A 14,683-nucleotide genomic window follows, 5' to 3' on the forward strand; every position below is an offset into this window, starting at 1 on the left:
CAGCCTTCTTCACAGTCCAACTCTCACATCCATACATGACCACAGGAAAAACCATAGCCTTGACTAGACAAACCTTTGTTGGCAAAGTAATGTCTCTGCTTTTGAATATGCTGTCTAGGTTGGTTATAACTTTCCTTCCAAGGAGTAAGCGTCTTTTAATTTCATGGCTGCAGTCACCATCTGCAGTGATTTTGGAGCCCAGAAAAATAAAGTCTGACATTATTTCCACTGTTTCCCCATCTATTTCCCATGAAGTGATGGGACCGGATGCCATGATCTTTGTTTTTTGAATGTTGAGCTTTAAGCCAACTTTTTCACTCTCCACTTTCACTTTCATCAAGAGGCTTTTGAGTTCCTCTTCACTTTCTGCCATAAGGGTGGTGTCATCTGCATATCTGAGGTTATTGATATTTCTCCTGGCAATCTTGATTCCAGCTTGTGCTTCTTCCAGCCCAGTGTTTCTCATGATGTACTCTGCATTTAAGTTAAATAAACAGGGTGATAATATACAGCGTTGACACACTCCTTTTCCTATTTGGAACCAGTCTGTTGTTCCATGTCCAGTTCTAACTGTTGCTTCCTGACCTGCATACAGATTTCTCAAGAGGCAGGTTAGGTGGTCTGGTATTCCCATCTCTTTCAGAATTTTCCACAGTTTATTGTGATCCACACAGTCAAAGGCTTTGGCATAGTCAATAAGGCAGAAATAGATGTTTTTCTGGAACTCTCTTGCTTTTTCCATGATCCAGCGGATGTTGGCAATTTGATCTCTGGTTCCTCTGCCTTTTCTAAAACCAGCTTGAACATCAGGAAGGTCACGGTTCACATATTGCTGAAGCCTGGCTTGGAGAATATTGAGTATTACTTTACTAGCATGTGAGATGAGTGCAATTGTGCAGTAGTTTGAGCATTCTTTGGCATTGCCTTTCTTTGGGATTGGAATGAAAACTGACCTTTTCCAGTCCTGTGGCCACTGCTGAGTTTTCCAAATTTGCTGGCATATTGAGTGCAGCACTTCACAGCATCGTCTTTCAGGATTTGGAATAGTTCAACTGGAATTCTATCACCTCCACTAGCTTTGTTCGTAGTGATGCTTTCTAAGGCCCACTTGACTTCACATTCCAGGATGTCTGGCTCTAGTCAGTGATCACACCATCGTGATTATCTGGGTCCTGAAGATCTTTTTTGTACAGTTCTTCTGTGTATTCTTGCCATCTCTTCTTAATATCTTCTGGTTCTGTTAGGTCCATATATAGTGAGAGTTTAATATGTGTAAAATGTTGATTAGGTTGTCTAACACAGAATGAGCATTTAACATGCATCATCATCATCTTCATGATTAACTGCTGTTCTCATTGTTGTCTTTTTTCATGCAGACCTCAGAAAACTCATCTGTCTGCTTCGCTTACATTTCAGCCCCTTGGCATTTTTATCCAGCTTATATTTCCTGGTCCTTCATTTCATTAACTTCTTACCAGTGCTTTAAATTTTCATCCAAGATTCTATTCTAGTCACATGTGCCCAGATCAGATCAGACCAGTCGCTCAGTCGTGTCCGACTCTTTGTGACCCCATGAACTGCAGCACGCCAGGCCTCCCTGTCCATCACCAACTCCCGGAGTTCACTGAGACTCATGTCCATCGAGTCAGTGATGCCATCCAGCCATCTCATCCTCTGTTGTCCAAGTCTCCTCCTGCCCCCAATCCCTCCCAGCATCAGAGTCTTTTCCAGTGAGTCAACTCTTCACATGAGGTGGCCAAAGTACTGGAGTTTCAGCTTTAGCATCATTCCTTCCAAAGAAATCCCAGGGCTGATCTCCTTCAGAATGGACTGGTTGGATCTCCTTGCAGTCCAAGGGACTCTCAAGAGTCTTCTCCAACGCCACATTTCAAAAGCATCAATTCTTCGGCACTCAGCCTTCTTCACGGTCCAACTCTCACATCCATACATGACCACAGGAAAAACCATAGCCTTGACTAGACGAACCTTTGTTGGCAAAGTGATGTCTCTGCTTTTGAATATGCTATCTAGGTTGGTTATAACTTTCCTTCCAAGGAGTAAGTGTCTTTTAATTTCATGGCTGCAGTCACCATCTGCAGTGATTTTGGAGCCCAGAAAAATAAAGTCTGACACTGTTTCCACTGTTTCCCCATCTATTTCCCATGAAGTGATGGGACCGGATGCCATGATCTTCGTTTTTTGAATGTTGAGCTTTAAGCCAACTTTTTCACTCTCCACTTTCACTTTCATCAAGAGGCTTTTGAGTTCCTCTTCACTTTCTGCCATAAGGGTGGTGTCATCTGCATATCTGAGGTTATGATATTTCTCCCAGCAATCTTGATTCCAGCTTGTGTTTCTTCCAGCCCAGCGTTTCTCATGATGTACTCTGCATATAAGTTAAATAAACAGGGTGACAATATACAGCCTTGATGTACTCCTTTTCCTATTTGGAACCAGTCTGTTGTTCCATGTCCAGTTCTAGCTGTTGCTTCCTGACCTGCATACAAATTTCTCAAGAGGCAGATCAGATGGTCTGGTATTCCCATCTCTTTCAGAATTTTCCACAGTTTATTGTGATCCACACAGTCAAAGGCTTTGGCATAGTCAGTAAAGCAGAAACAGATGTTTTTCTGGAACTCTCTTGCTTTTTCCATGATCCAGCGGATGTTGGCAATTTGATCTCTGGTTCCTCTTCTCTTTCTAAAACCAGCTTGAACATCAGGAAGTTCACGGTTCACGTATTGCTGAAGCCTGGCTTGGAGAATATTGAGTATTACTTTACTAGCATGTGAGATGAGTGCAATTGTGCAGTAGTTTGAGCATTCTTTGGCATTGCCTTTCTTTGGGATTGGAATGAAAACTGACCTTTTCCAGTCCTGCGGCCACTGCTGAGTTTTCCAAATTTGCTGGCATATTGAGTGCAGCACTTTCACAGCAGCATCTTTCAGGATTTGGAATAGCTCAACTGGAATTCCATCACCTCCACTAGCTTTGTTTGTAGTGATGCCAAAGGCAGCCAAAATTGCTGGAGAAAGTCATACGACTTGGTATGTTTGTGGCTATTATCAGAAATGATACAAACCCTAACTGGCTTTCAACACAGACCTGCAATACTACGATGTTTCTATTGTCATGACTCTCAGCTTCTTCAGTGACATTTCAGATCTTTTAAATTTTCAGAAAAAGCCCAAATCCTGGGTTTTATATGAAATCTCATTTCATTTTTTAAAATTTGACAGTGCATTCAAAACCTTAAAAAACATTGTATCATAAAATTATTCTGAGGGCCAGATTCAGGGATCTACTATTAATAGTTTTAAGTCAAATAAGATACATGGCAAAGACTAGCTTGAGGATCTACTTGCCTTTCTTTTCAAAGCAGCCTCATGGCTGCCTGGGTCCCCACCCTGGAGATTTGCTAGGTTTGGGGAGGAACCCTGCTGCTGCTGCTGCTGCTGCTGCTAAGTTGCTTCAGGCATGTCCGACTCGGTACGACCCCATAGACGGCAGCCCACCAGGCTCCCCCTCCCTGGGATTCTCCAGGCAAGAACACTGGAGTGGGTTGCCATTTCCTTCTCCAATGCATGAAAGTGAAAAGTGAAAGTGAAGTCGCTCAATCGAGTCTGACTCTTAGTGACCCCATGGACTGCAGCCTACCAGGCTCCTCTGTCCGTGGGATTTTCCAGGCAAGAGTACTGTGCATAGACATTTTTGAAAATTTTCAAAAATGTTTCTGATGCTGAACCAGAGCTGATAAACCATTGGCCTAGCAAAATGTTCTGCACGTTTTAAGTAAGAAATAGGAGAAATTTCACTGCTGCCAAATGAATTTTAATTAAATAAGCTGTTTACACACAACTTGCTTTAGTTCTTCCTAGTCTCCCTGTGTGTTGTGACTAAGTTAAGCACTGTTTATCTCCAGGCATTGGAAGGGAAGAGAACTCTGTTTCTTTGGCGGGAGAATAAAAGGTAAAATACAGTAAAAGGCAATCACATCTGTCCACAGTAGGTCTTCACAGGAGCATTCTTATGATCACACTTAGGTCTTTTGATCAGGGCATTTCCCCTCAGATTTGTTGTAGCTAGCATCAGAAGTAAAGTGAATAACCTCTCTTAAACCCCTCTAAGAGTAGGATCTGATTGTGCTGAGCCCCGGTTTTCAGGTGCTTGGCTTATCCTGGAGTTAAAATTGGCCTGGAGCAAGCAAGCTGGATACCACACTGTCCCAGGCTAGGAATGATCTCCTGGGGAGAGCAGTGAGCGGCTCAGAAGAGAGGTCTTTGCTCCCTTCTCCAGGGTTGGAACCTGGGTAGCCTGGATGGAAAATAGGAATCCTGACCAGTAGACCGCCAGAGACTGGAGGCTAGAAACAAAATGGCCTTGGCTCTTTCCCCCGATTGAAAGCAAGAATGTTTTCAGGAGGCAAAAACCATGAAAACAGGTAAAAGTTTTTATTAGAGACACAGCATAACAGGTGGCGGAGCACACAGAAACAGTTTAAGATAGAAGCAAGGCAGAATTACATACCCTGAGCAAAAGGGTTTGGGTGTCCTGTCTAATGAGGAGGAGCGCAGTAAACCAGAAGCTAGGCAGAGACACACACCAGGGGAGGAGGGCGGGCATCCTGAATGAGGAGCGCAGAAAGAATGTGGTTTAATCACTTACATAGGACAGTCCTTCTGGATCTTTGCTTGCATTTGGCTAATTATCTTGTTTCTTTATGCCTGACTGGTCCTAGGACCCTCTCCAAGATGGGTGCACAACTTTTTGTTATGATGAATCCCACCACACAGGCCTGTGGTTACATCTCCACGCTTACTGTGGAGGGTGCGGGGGGGTGGCAGGGCCTTCCCTTTTTGACCCCCAAGAAGCCTTCCTGTGCATGTATAGATAGGGAAGTCTTCCCTGACCTCAGGAATGGGGACCTTATCTCTCTACTTTAGCAGAGCTCAGCTTTTGCCACTAGCTTTGTCCTTGGGGTGTCTGGATGAGAAGAAAGCTTCAATTTTATTCCACTTAACAAACACCAGCTGTCGGGCCCAGAGGTTCATCTGTCTCCTACCACAGGAATGTTGCTATATCATAGGCCTTAATGCACTTCTTAACCTCAGCTATGCAGATGACACCACCCTTATGGCAGAAAGTGAAGAAGAACTAAAGAACCTCTTAATGAAAGTGAAAGAGGAGAGTGAAAAAGTTGGCTTAAAGCTCAGTATTCAGAAAACAGATCATGGCATCTGGTCCCATCATTTCATGGCAAATAGATGGGGAAACAGTGGCTGACTTTATTTTTGGGGGCTCCAAAATCACTGCAGATGGTGATTGCAGCCATGAAATGAAAAGACACTTGCTCCTTGGCAGGAAAGTTATAACCCACCTAGACAGCATAGTAAAAAGTAGAGACATTGTCAACAAAGGTTTGTCTAGTCAAGGCTATGGTTTTTCCTGTGGTCATGTATGGATGTGAGAGTTGGACTGTGAAGAAGGCTGAGCGCTGAAGAATTGATGCTTTTGAACTGTGGTGCTGGAGAAGACTCTTGAGAGTCCCTTGGACTGCAAGGAGATCCAACCAGTCCATCCTAAAGGAGATCAGTCCTGGGTGTTCTTTGGAAGGACTGATGTTGAAGCTGAAACTCCTTTACTTTGGCCACCTGATGTGAAGAGCTGACACATTGGAAAAGACCCTGATGCTGGGAAAGATTGAGGGCAGGAGGAGAAGGGGACATTAGAGGATGAGATGGTTGGATGGCATCACCGACATCAATGGACATGAGTTTGGGTGAACTCCGGGAGTTGGTGATGGACAGGGCAGCCTGGCGTGCTGCGGTTCATGGGGTTGCAAAGAGTCGGACACGATTGAGCGACTGAACTGAACTGAACTGAATACGCTTCTCTCTTTTGCACCCTACCTTCTCATTTCCTCTCTCCTAAGACTCTCATATCAGAAAATAAACAAGACATTTACTGTTCTTTAGCTCATGTACCCAAGGCTCTGTTATAGGAATAAATGTCTATCTTGAATAAAAATTGACCACACTAGAGAAATCAGAATATTTCTCTGGCAGATGCAAAATTATCTTTGGTACATTTTGAATCCGTTTAAATAAATTGGTCTGAGATTCAGTTTTAAAGGGAAGGTAAAGTGGATCATATTCTGTTGAGGAGACTCCTTGTACCTAGACTACTTCCTTCTTTCCCTTTTTCATCCCAACTAAGGTTAATTTATTACAAACAGAACTTTGCTGTCATGTGCATCACTCTAACAGGGAGAGAGAGAGAAGGAAGGAAACCCAGTTGCTCTGGGTTCCCCCGGCACATGTACACAAGCACACGTCTCTCCCTTCTGTGCCTTCACCTCTGTCTTGAGGCTTGCCTTTCTTTCACTTCACTGTCCTGGCTTTGTGTCCCTTGACCGCCTTTTCAAGGCGTCAGGAGCCATTGCTAGTCACCCAGAAGGTCTCTATTGGCACTTAGTGCATTTAATGGGAAGAAGACTCCAAGAGCTCCCAGTGGCAGTTCTTGTGTGTATGGAAGTTGGTGAGTGAGGTGTGTAGGGAGAGGGGAGCAGACAAAGAAGGGATATGTTCTGAATATCTCAGAAATTAATTTTGGATTAATTTTCCCTTAGGAACTTTTATTATAAGCAGCCATCAGATTACTGTTAAGTACTGATGGTGCTATTTTTTTCCTATGAGGAAATACGTTCCAAGTACCAGATAACTAACCTGAGTGTGCCTACAGAACTTGAGTCATTAGTAAGTTGTAGAAATTGCATGTGCACATTTACTTTGTAAGTCTTCCACAATGAGACAAAGAGGCACCCAGGAAAGAGCCCTCTGTCCACTGGGAATCAGCCGCACAGTGTAAGAGCGGTGAGTTCAGTTTCAGTCAATGTCTCACTGAGGACTATAGCCCTGGAGACAGCTTTCCAGAAAGCTTTGAGAAATCGCTCTGAAGACGTAGGGGGAGAGGTCAGTGTATCGTGCAATTTTGACTAAGGAGTATGTGCAAGCCGGCAGATATCTCGGTAGGTTACTGACAGTCTCAAGGAACACACATCTCAGTTAATGACTTCAGTGCTTTTCTAAGTGTGGGAAAATGCAGGACTCCAGGTTGATAAATTTTTTCCCCCTGAAATATAACTGCCTAAGGGCATGTTTGGCCTGTTTTCCTTAAAACACAGAGTGCCTCATCTGGTTCTTTAAACTGAATTCCTTTCAGGGTGTACTGTAGGTCAGTGACTCATTCCTCATAGGACTGAATGGCGAGCGACATTCCTTGTTTTAACCCCAGATATTTCCTTTGTCATTTTTAAACAATGAGCAAACTTTACTGAACAGAGGTATTCTTGGGCACTTATTCTTGTGCAGATATAATCAGCATTTTATAAGTGGCAAAATAATAAAAGAATTATTTGAGGTGATACTATTAATTTCATATCAGGACATTCATTCTTAATGGATTTTTTTTAAGGATTGAACATTAACTGTTTGTTGAATTTTTGAAAAATCAAATTCATTGAGGGAATTCCCTGGTGGTCCAGCATTTAGGGCTCCACGGTTTCACTGTTGAGGGCCTGGGTTCAATCCCTGGTCTGGGAATTAAGATCCCATAAGCAGTGCAGCCAAAAGAAAAAAAGGAATCATTCATTGAGGCATAATTTGTGTGTAAAAAAGTTACCAAATGTAAGTAGTCATGAAGCCACTGCCTGGAATGTTTCACCCCCAGAACTTCATCGTGCCCCTTTGTGGTCAGTCTTTCTTTAGCTTTCGGCAGCCGTTTTCCACTTTCTGTCTTCATAGTTTTGCCTTTTCCAGAATGTCATATAATATATAGTCATGCAGTAGTCTTTTGGGTCTGACTTCTTTCATTTAGCACGGTGATTTTGAGATCCGCCCATGTTGTCGCATCAGTAACGGGTTCCTTTTTTTTTGCTGCTGCTGTTCTGTCATTAAGTTGTGTCTGACTCTTCCTGACCCCATGGACCATAGCACCCCAGGCTTCCCTGAACTTCACTATCTCCTGGAGCTTGCTCAAACTAATGTCCATTGAGTCGGTGATGCCATCCAACCTTCTCATCCTCTGTTGCCTCCTTCTCCTCCTGCCCTCAATCTTTCCCAGCATCAGGGTCTTTTCCAGTGAGTCGGCTCTTCGCATCAGGTGACCAAAGTATTAGAGCTTCAGCTTCAGCATCAGTCCTTCCAATGAATATTCAGGGTTGATTTCCTTTAGGATTGACTGGTTTGATCTTGCTGTCCAAGGAACTCTCAAGAGTCCTCTCTAGCACTGCAATCTGAAATCATCAATTCTTCGGTATTCAGCCTTGCATATGGTCCAACTCTCACATCTGTACACGACTGCTAGAAAAACCATAGCTTTGACTAGATGGACCTTTGTTGGCAAAATGATGTCTCTGTTTTTTAATATGCTGTCTAGGTTTGTCAATGGCACCCCACTCCAGTTCTCTTGCCTGGAAAGTCCCATGGATGGAGGAGCCTGGTGGGCTGCAGTCCATGGGATCACGAAGAGTCGGACACGACTGAGCGACTTCCCTTTCACTTTTCACTTTCATGCATTGGTGAAGGAAATGGCAACCCACTCCAGTGTTCTTGCCTGGAGAATCCCAGGGACGGGGGAGCCTGGTGGGCTGCCGTCTATGGGGTCGCACAGAGTCGGACACGACTGAAGCGACTTAGCAGCAGCAGCAGCAGCAGCTAGGTTTGTCATAGCTTTTCTTCCAAGGAGCAAACATCTTTTAATTTCATGGCTGCAGTCACTGCCCACAGAGATTTTGGAGCCCAAGAAAATGAAGTCTGTATTTTTTTCCCTATCTATTTGCTATGAAGTGATGGGACCGGATCCCATGATCTTAGTTTCTTGAACGCTGAGTAGGAGACTGTAGTATGGAGGTACCACAGTTTGTTTATTCATTCACCAGTTGATGGACTGGGAATTTTTTGCCATTCTAGTAGATGTGTAGTGGTATCTTACTGTTGTTTTTAATTTATAGTTCCTGGATGACTAATAATGATGAGCATCTGTTCATGTGCTTATATTTGCCATCCATATTTCCCTTTTAATGAAATTTCTCTTCATATCTTGCCCATTTAAAAAACTGAGTTTTCTAGAGACATAAGAACTATGGATGAGGAGGGAGGAGCCAAGATGGCGGAGGAGTAGGACGGGGAGAACACTTTCTCCCCCACAAATTCATCAAAAGAGCATTTAAACGTCGAGTAAATTCCACAAAACAACTTCTGAATGCCGGCAGAGGACATCAGGCACCCAGAAAAGCAACCCAACTCTTGGAAAGGAGAGAGAAGAAATACAGCTCCATCCACCAGAACATCGACACAAGCTTCCCTAACCAGGAAACCTTGACAAGCCACCTGTACAAACCCACACACAGTGAGGAAATGCCACAATAAAGAGAACTCCACAAACTGCCAGAATACAGAAAGGACACCCCAAACTCAGCAATTTAAACAAGATGAAGAGACAGAGGAATAGCCAGCAGATAAAGGAACAGGATAAATGCCCACCAAACCAAACAAAAGAGGAAGAGATAGGGAATCTACCTGATAAAGAATTCCGAATAATGATAGTGAAATTGATCCAAAATCTTGAAATTAAAATGGAATCACAGATAAATAGCCTGGAGGCAAGGATTGAGAAGATGCAAGAAAGGTTTAACAAGGACTTAGAAGAAATAAAAAAGAGTCAATATATAATGAATAATGCAATAAGTGAAATTAAAAACACTCTGGAGGCAACAAATAGTAGAATAACAGAGGCAGAAGATAGGATTAGTGAATTAGAAGATAGAATGGTAGAAATAAATGAATCAGAGAGGATAAAAGAAAAACGAATTAAAAGAAATGAGGACAATGTCAGAGACCTCCAGGACAATATTAAACGCTACAACATTCGAATCATAGGGGTCCCAGAAGAAGAAGACAAAAAGAAAGACCATGAGAAAATACTTGAGGAGATAATAGTTGAAAACTTCCCTAAAATGGGGAAGGAAATAATCACCCAAATCCAAGAAACCCAGAGAGTCCCAAACAGGATAAACCCAAGGCAAAACACCCCAAGACACATATTAATCAAATTAACAAAGATCAAACACAAAGAACAAATATTAAAAGCAACAAGGGAAAAACAACAAATAACACACAAGGGAATACCCATGAGGATAACAGCTGACCTTTCAATAGAAACTCTTCAAGCCAGGAGGGAATGGTAAGACATACTTAAAAAGACACATATTAATCAAATTAACAAAGATCAAACACAAAGAACAAATATTAAAAGCAGCAAGGGAAAAACAACAAATAACACACAAGGGAATACCCATAAGGATAACAGCTGACCTTTCAATAGAAACTCTTCAAGCCAGGAGGGAATGGCAAGACATACTTAAAATGATGAAAGAAAATAACCTACAGCCCAGATTATTGTACCCAGCAAGGATCTCGTTCAAGTATGAAGGAGAAATCAAAAGCTTTTCAGACAAGCAAAAGCTGAGAGAATTCTGCACCACCAACCAGCTCTCCAACAAATACTAAAGGATATTCTCTAGACAGGAAACACAAAAATGGTGTATAAATTCGAACCCAAAACAATAAAGTAAATGGCAACGGGATCATACTTATCAGTAATTACCTTAAATGTAAATGGGTTGAATGCCCCAACCAAAAGACAAAGACTGGCTGAATGGATACAAAAACAAGACCCCTACATATGTTGTCTACAAGAGACCCACCTCAAAACAGGGGACACATACAGACTGAAAGTGAAGGGCTGGAAAAAGATTTTCCATGCAAATAGGGACCAAAAGAAAGCAGGAGTAGCAATACTCATATCAGATAAAATAGACTTTAAAACAAAGACTGTGAAAAGAGACAAAGCTGGTCACTACATAATGATCAAAGGATCAATCCAAGAAGAAGATATAACAATTATAAATATATATGCACCCAACACGGGAGCACCGCAGTATGTAAGACAAATGCTAACAAGTATGAAAGGAGAAATTAACAACAACACAATAATAGTGGGAGACTTTAATACCCCACTCACACCTATGGATAGATCAACTAAACAGAAAATTAACAAGGAAACACAAACTTTAAATGATACAATAGACCAGTTAGACCTAATTGATATCTATAGGACATTTCATCCCAAAACAATGAATTTCACCTTTTTCTCAAGCGCACATGGAACCTTCTCCAGGATAGATCACATCCTGGGCCATAAAGCTAGCCTTGGTAAATTCAAAAAAATAGAAATCATTCCAAGCATCTTTTCTGACCACAATGCAGTAAGATTAGATCTCAATTACAAGAGAAAAACTATTAAAAATTCCAACATATGGAGGCTGAACAACACGCTGCTGAATAACCAGCAAATCACAGAAGAAATCAAAAAAGAAATCAAAATTTGCATAGAAACGAATGAAAATGAAAACACAACAACCCAAAACCTGTGGGACACGGTAAAAGCAGTCCTAAGGGGAAAGTTCATAGCAATACAGGCACACCTCAAGAAACAAGAAAAAAGTCAAATAAATAACCTAACTCTACACCTAAAGCAACTAGAAAAGGAAGAAATGAAGAACCCCAGGGTTAGTAGAAGGAAAGAAATCTTAAAACTTAGAGCAGAAATAAATGCAAAAGAAACAAAAGAGACCATAGCAAAAACCAACAAAGCCAAAAGCTGGTTCTTTGAAAGGATAAATAAAATTGACAAACCATTAGCCAGACTCATCAAGAAACAAAGGGAGAAAAATCAAATCAATAAAATTAGAAATGAAAATGGAGAGATCACAACAGACAACACAGAAATACAAAGGATCATAAGAGAGTACTATCAACAATTATATGCCAATAAAATGGACAATGTGGAAGAAATGGACAAATTCTTAGAAAAGTACAACTTTCCAAAACTCGACCAGGAAGAAATAGAAAATCTTAACAGACCCATCACAAGCACAGAAATTGAAACTGTAATCCAAAATCTTCCAGCAAACAAAAGCCCAGGTCCAGACGGCTTCACAGCTGAATTCTACCAAAAATTTAGAGAAGAGCTAACACCTATCCTGCTCAAACTCTTCCAGAAAATTGCAGAGGATGGTAAACTTCCAAACTCATTCTATGAGGCCACCATCACCCTAATACCAAAACCTGACAAAGATCCCACAAAAAAAGAAAACTACAGGCCAATATCACTGATGAACATAGATGCAAAAATCCTTAACAAAATTCTAGCAATCAGAATCCAACAACACATTAAAAAGATCATACACCATGACCAAGTGGGCTTTATCCCAGGGATGCAAGGATTCTTCAATATCCGCAAATCAATCAATGTAATACACCACATTAACAAATTGAAAAATAAAAACCATATGATTATCTCAATAGATGCAGAGAAAGCCTTTGACAAAATTCAACATCCATTTATGATAAAAACTCTCCAGAAAGCAGGAATAGAAGGAACATACCTCAACATAATAAAAGCTATATATGACAAACCCACAGCAAACATTATCCTCAATGGTGAAAAATTGAAAGCATTTCCTCTAAAGTCAGGAACAAGACAAGGGTGCCCACTTTCACCATTACTATTCAACATAGTTTTGGAAGTTTTGGCCACAGCAATCAGAGCAGAAAAAGAAATAAAAGGAATCCAAATTGGAAAAGAAGAAGTAAAGCTCTCACTGCAGATGACATGATCCTCTACATAGAAAACCCTAAAGACTCCACCAGAAAATTACTAGAACTAATCAATGACTATAGTAAAGTTGCAGGCTATAAAATCAACACCCAGAAATCCCTTGCATTCCTATACACTAATAATGAGAAAACAGAAAGAGAAATTAAGGAAACAATTCCATTCACCATTGCAACGGAAAGAATAAAATACTTAGGAATATATCTACCTAAAGAAACTAAAGACCTATATATAGAAAACTATAAAACACTGGTGAAAGAAATCAAAGAGGACACTAACAGATTGAAAAATATACCATGTTCATGGATTGGAAGAATCAATATAGTGAAAATGAGTATACTACCCAAAGCAATCTATAGATTCAGTGCAATCCCTATCAAGCTACCAACAGCATTCTTCACAGAGCTAGAACAAATAATTTCACAATTTGTATGGAAATACAAAAAACCTCGAATAGCCAAAGCGATCTTGAGAAAGAAGAATGGAACTGGAGGAATCAACCTACCTGACTTCAGGCTCTACTACAAAGCCACAGTTATCAAGACAGTATGGTACTGGCACAAAGACAGAAATATAGATCAATGGAACAAAATGAAAGCCCAGAGATAAATCCACGCACATATGCACACCTTATCTTTGACAAAGGAGGCAAGAATATACAATGGATTAAAGAGAATCTCTTTAACAAGTGGTGCTGGGAAATCTGGTCAACCACTTGTAAAAGAATGAAACTAGAACACTTTCTAACACCATACACAAAAATAAACTCAAAATGGATTAAAGTTCTAAACGTAAGACCAGAAACTATAAAACTCCTAGAGGAGAACATAGGCAAAACACTCTCTGACATACATCACAGCAGGATCCTCTATGACCCACCTCCCAGAATATTGGAAATAAAAGCAAAAATAAACAAATGGGACCTAATTAACCTTAAAAGCTTCTGCACATCAAAGGAAACTATTAGCAAGGTGAAAAGACAGCCTTCAGAATGGGAGAAGATAATAGCAAATGAAGCAACTGACAAACAACTAATCTCGAGAATATACAAGCAACTCCTCCAGCTCAACTCCAGAAAAATAAATGACCCAATCAAAAAATGGGCCAAAGAACTAAATAGACATTTCTCCAAAGAAGACATACAGATGGCTAACAAACACATGAAAAGATGCTCAACATCACTCATTATCAGAGAAATGCAAATCAAAACCACTATGAGGTACCATTTCACACCAGTCAGAATGGCTGCGATCCAAAAGTCTACAAGTAATAAATGCTGGAGAGGGTGTGGAGAAAAGGGAACCCTCTTACACTGTTGGTGGGAATGCAAACTAGTACAGCCACTATGGAGAACAGTGTGGAGATTCCTTAAAAAACTGGAAATAGAACTGCCTTATGATCCAGCAATCCCACTGCTGGGCGTACACACTGAGGAAACCAGAAGGGAAAGAGACACGTGTACCCCAATGTTCATCGCAGCACTGTTTATAATAGCCAGGACATGGAAGCAACCTAGATGTCCATCAGCAGATGAATGGATAAGAAAGCAGTGGTACATATACACAATGGAGTACTACTCAGCTATTAAAAAGAATACATTTGAATCAGTTCTAATGAGGTGGATGAAACTGGAGCCTATTATACAGAGTGAAGTAAGCCAGAAAGAAAAACACCAATACAGTATACTAACGCATATATATGGAATTTAGAAAGATGGTAACAGTAACCCTGTGTACGAGACAGCAAAAGAGACACTGATGTATAGAACAGTCTTATGGACTCTGTGGGAGAGGGAGAGAGTGGGAAGATTTGGGAGAATGGCATTGAAACATGTAAAATATCATGTATGAAACGAGTTGCCAGTCCAGGTTCGATGCACGATACTGGATGCTTGGGGCTGGTGCACTGGGACGACCCAGAGGGATGGAATGGGGAGGGAGGAGGG

General features: G+C 41.2%; 1 protein-coding gene across 1 annotated transcript in view; it reads left to right on the plus strand.

The window, feature by feature from the left end:
• Positions 1–14,683, plus strand: part of INTS7 (integrator complex subunit 7) — an 88,523-nt gene that overhangs the window by 9,121 nt on the left and 64,719 nt on the right. The gene's annotated exons all lie outside the window — the stretch shown is intronic.

This window comes from Bubalus kerabau, chromosome 5 (genome assembly GCF_029407905.1).
Source record: "Bubalus kerabau isolate K-KA32 ecotype Philippines breed swamp buffalo chromosome 5, PCC_UOA_SB_1v2, whole genome shotgun sequence".
In the NCBI taxonomy this organism is placed as follows: Eukaryota; Metazoa; Chordata; class Mammalia; order Artiodactyla; family Bovidae; genus Bubalus; species Bubalus kerabau.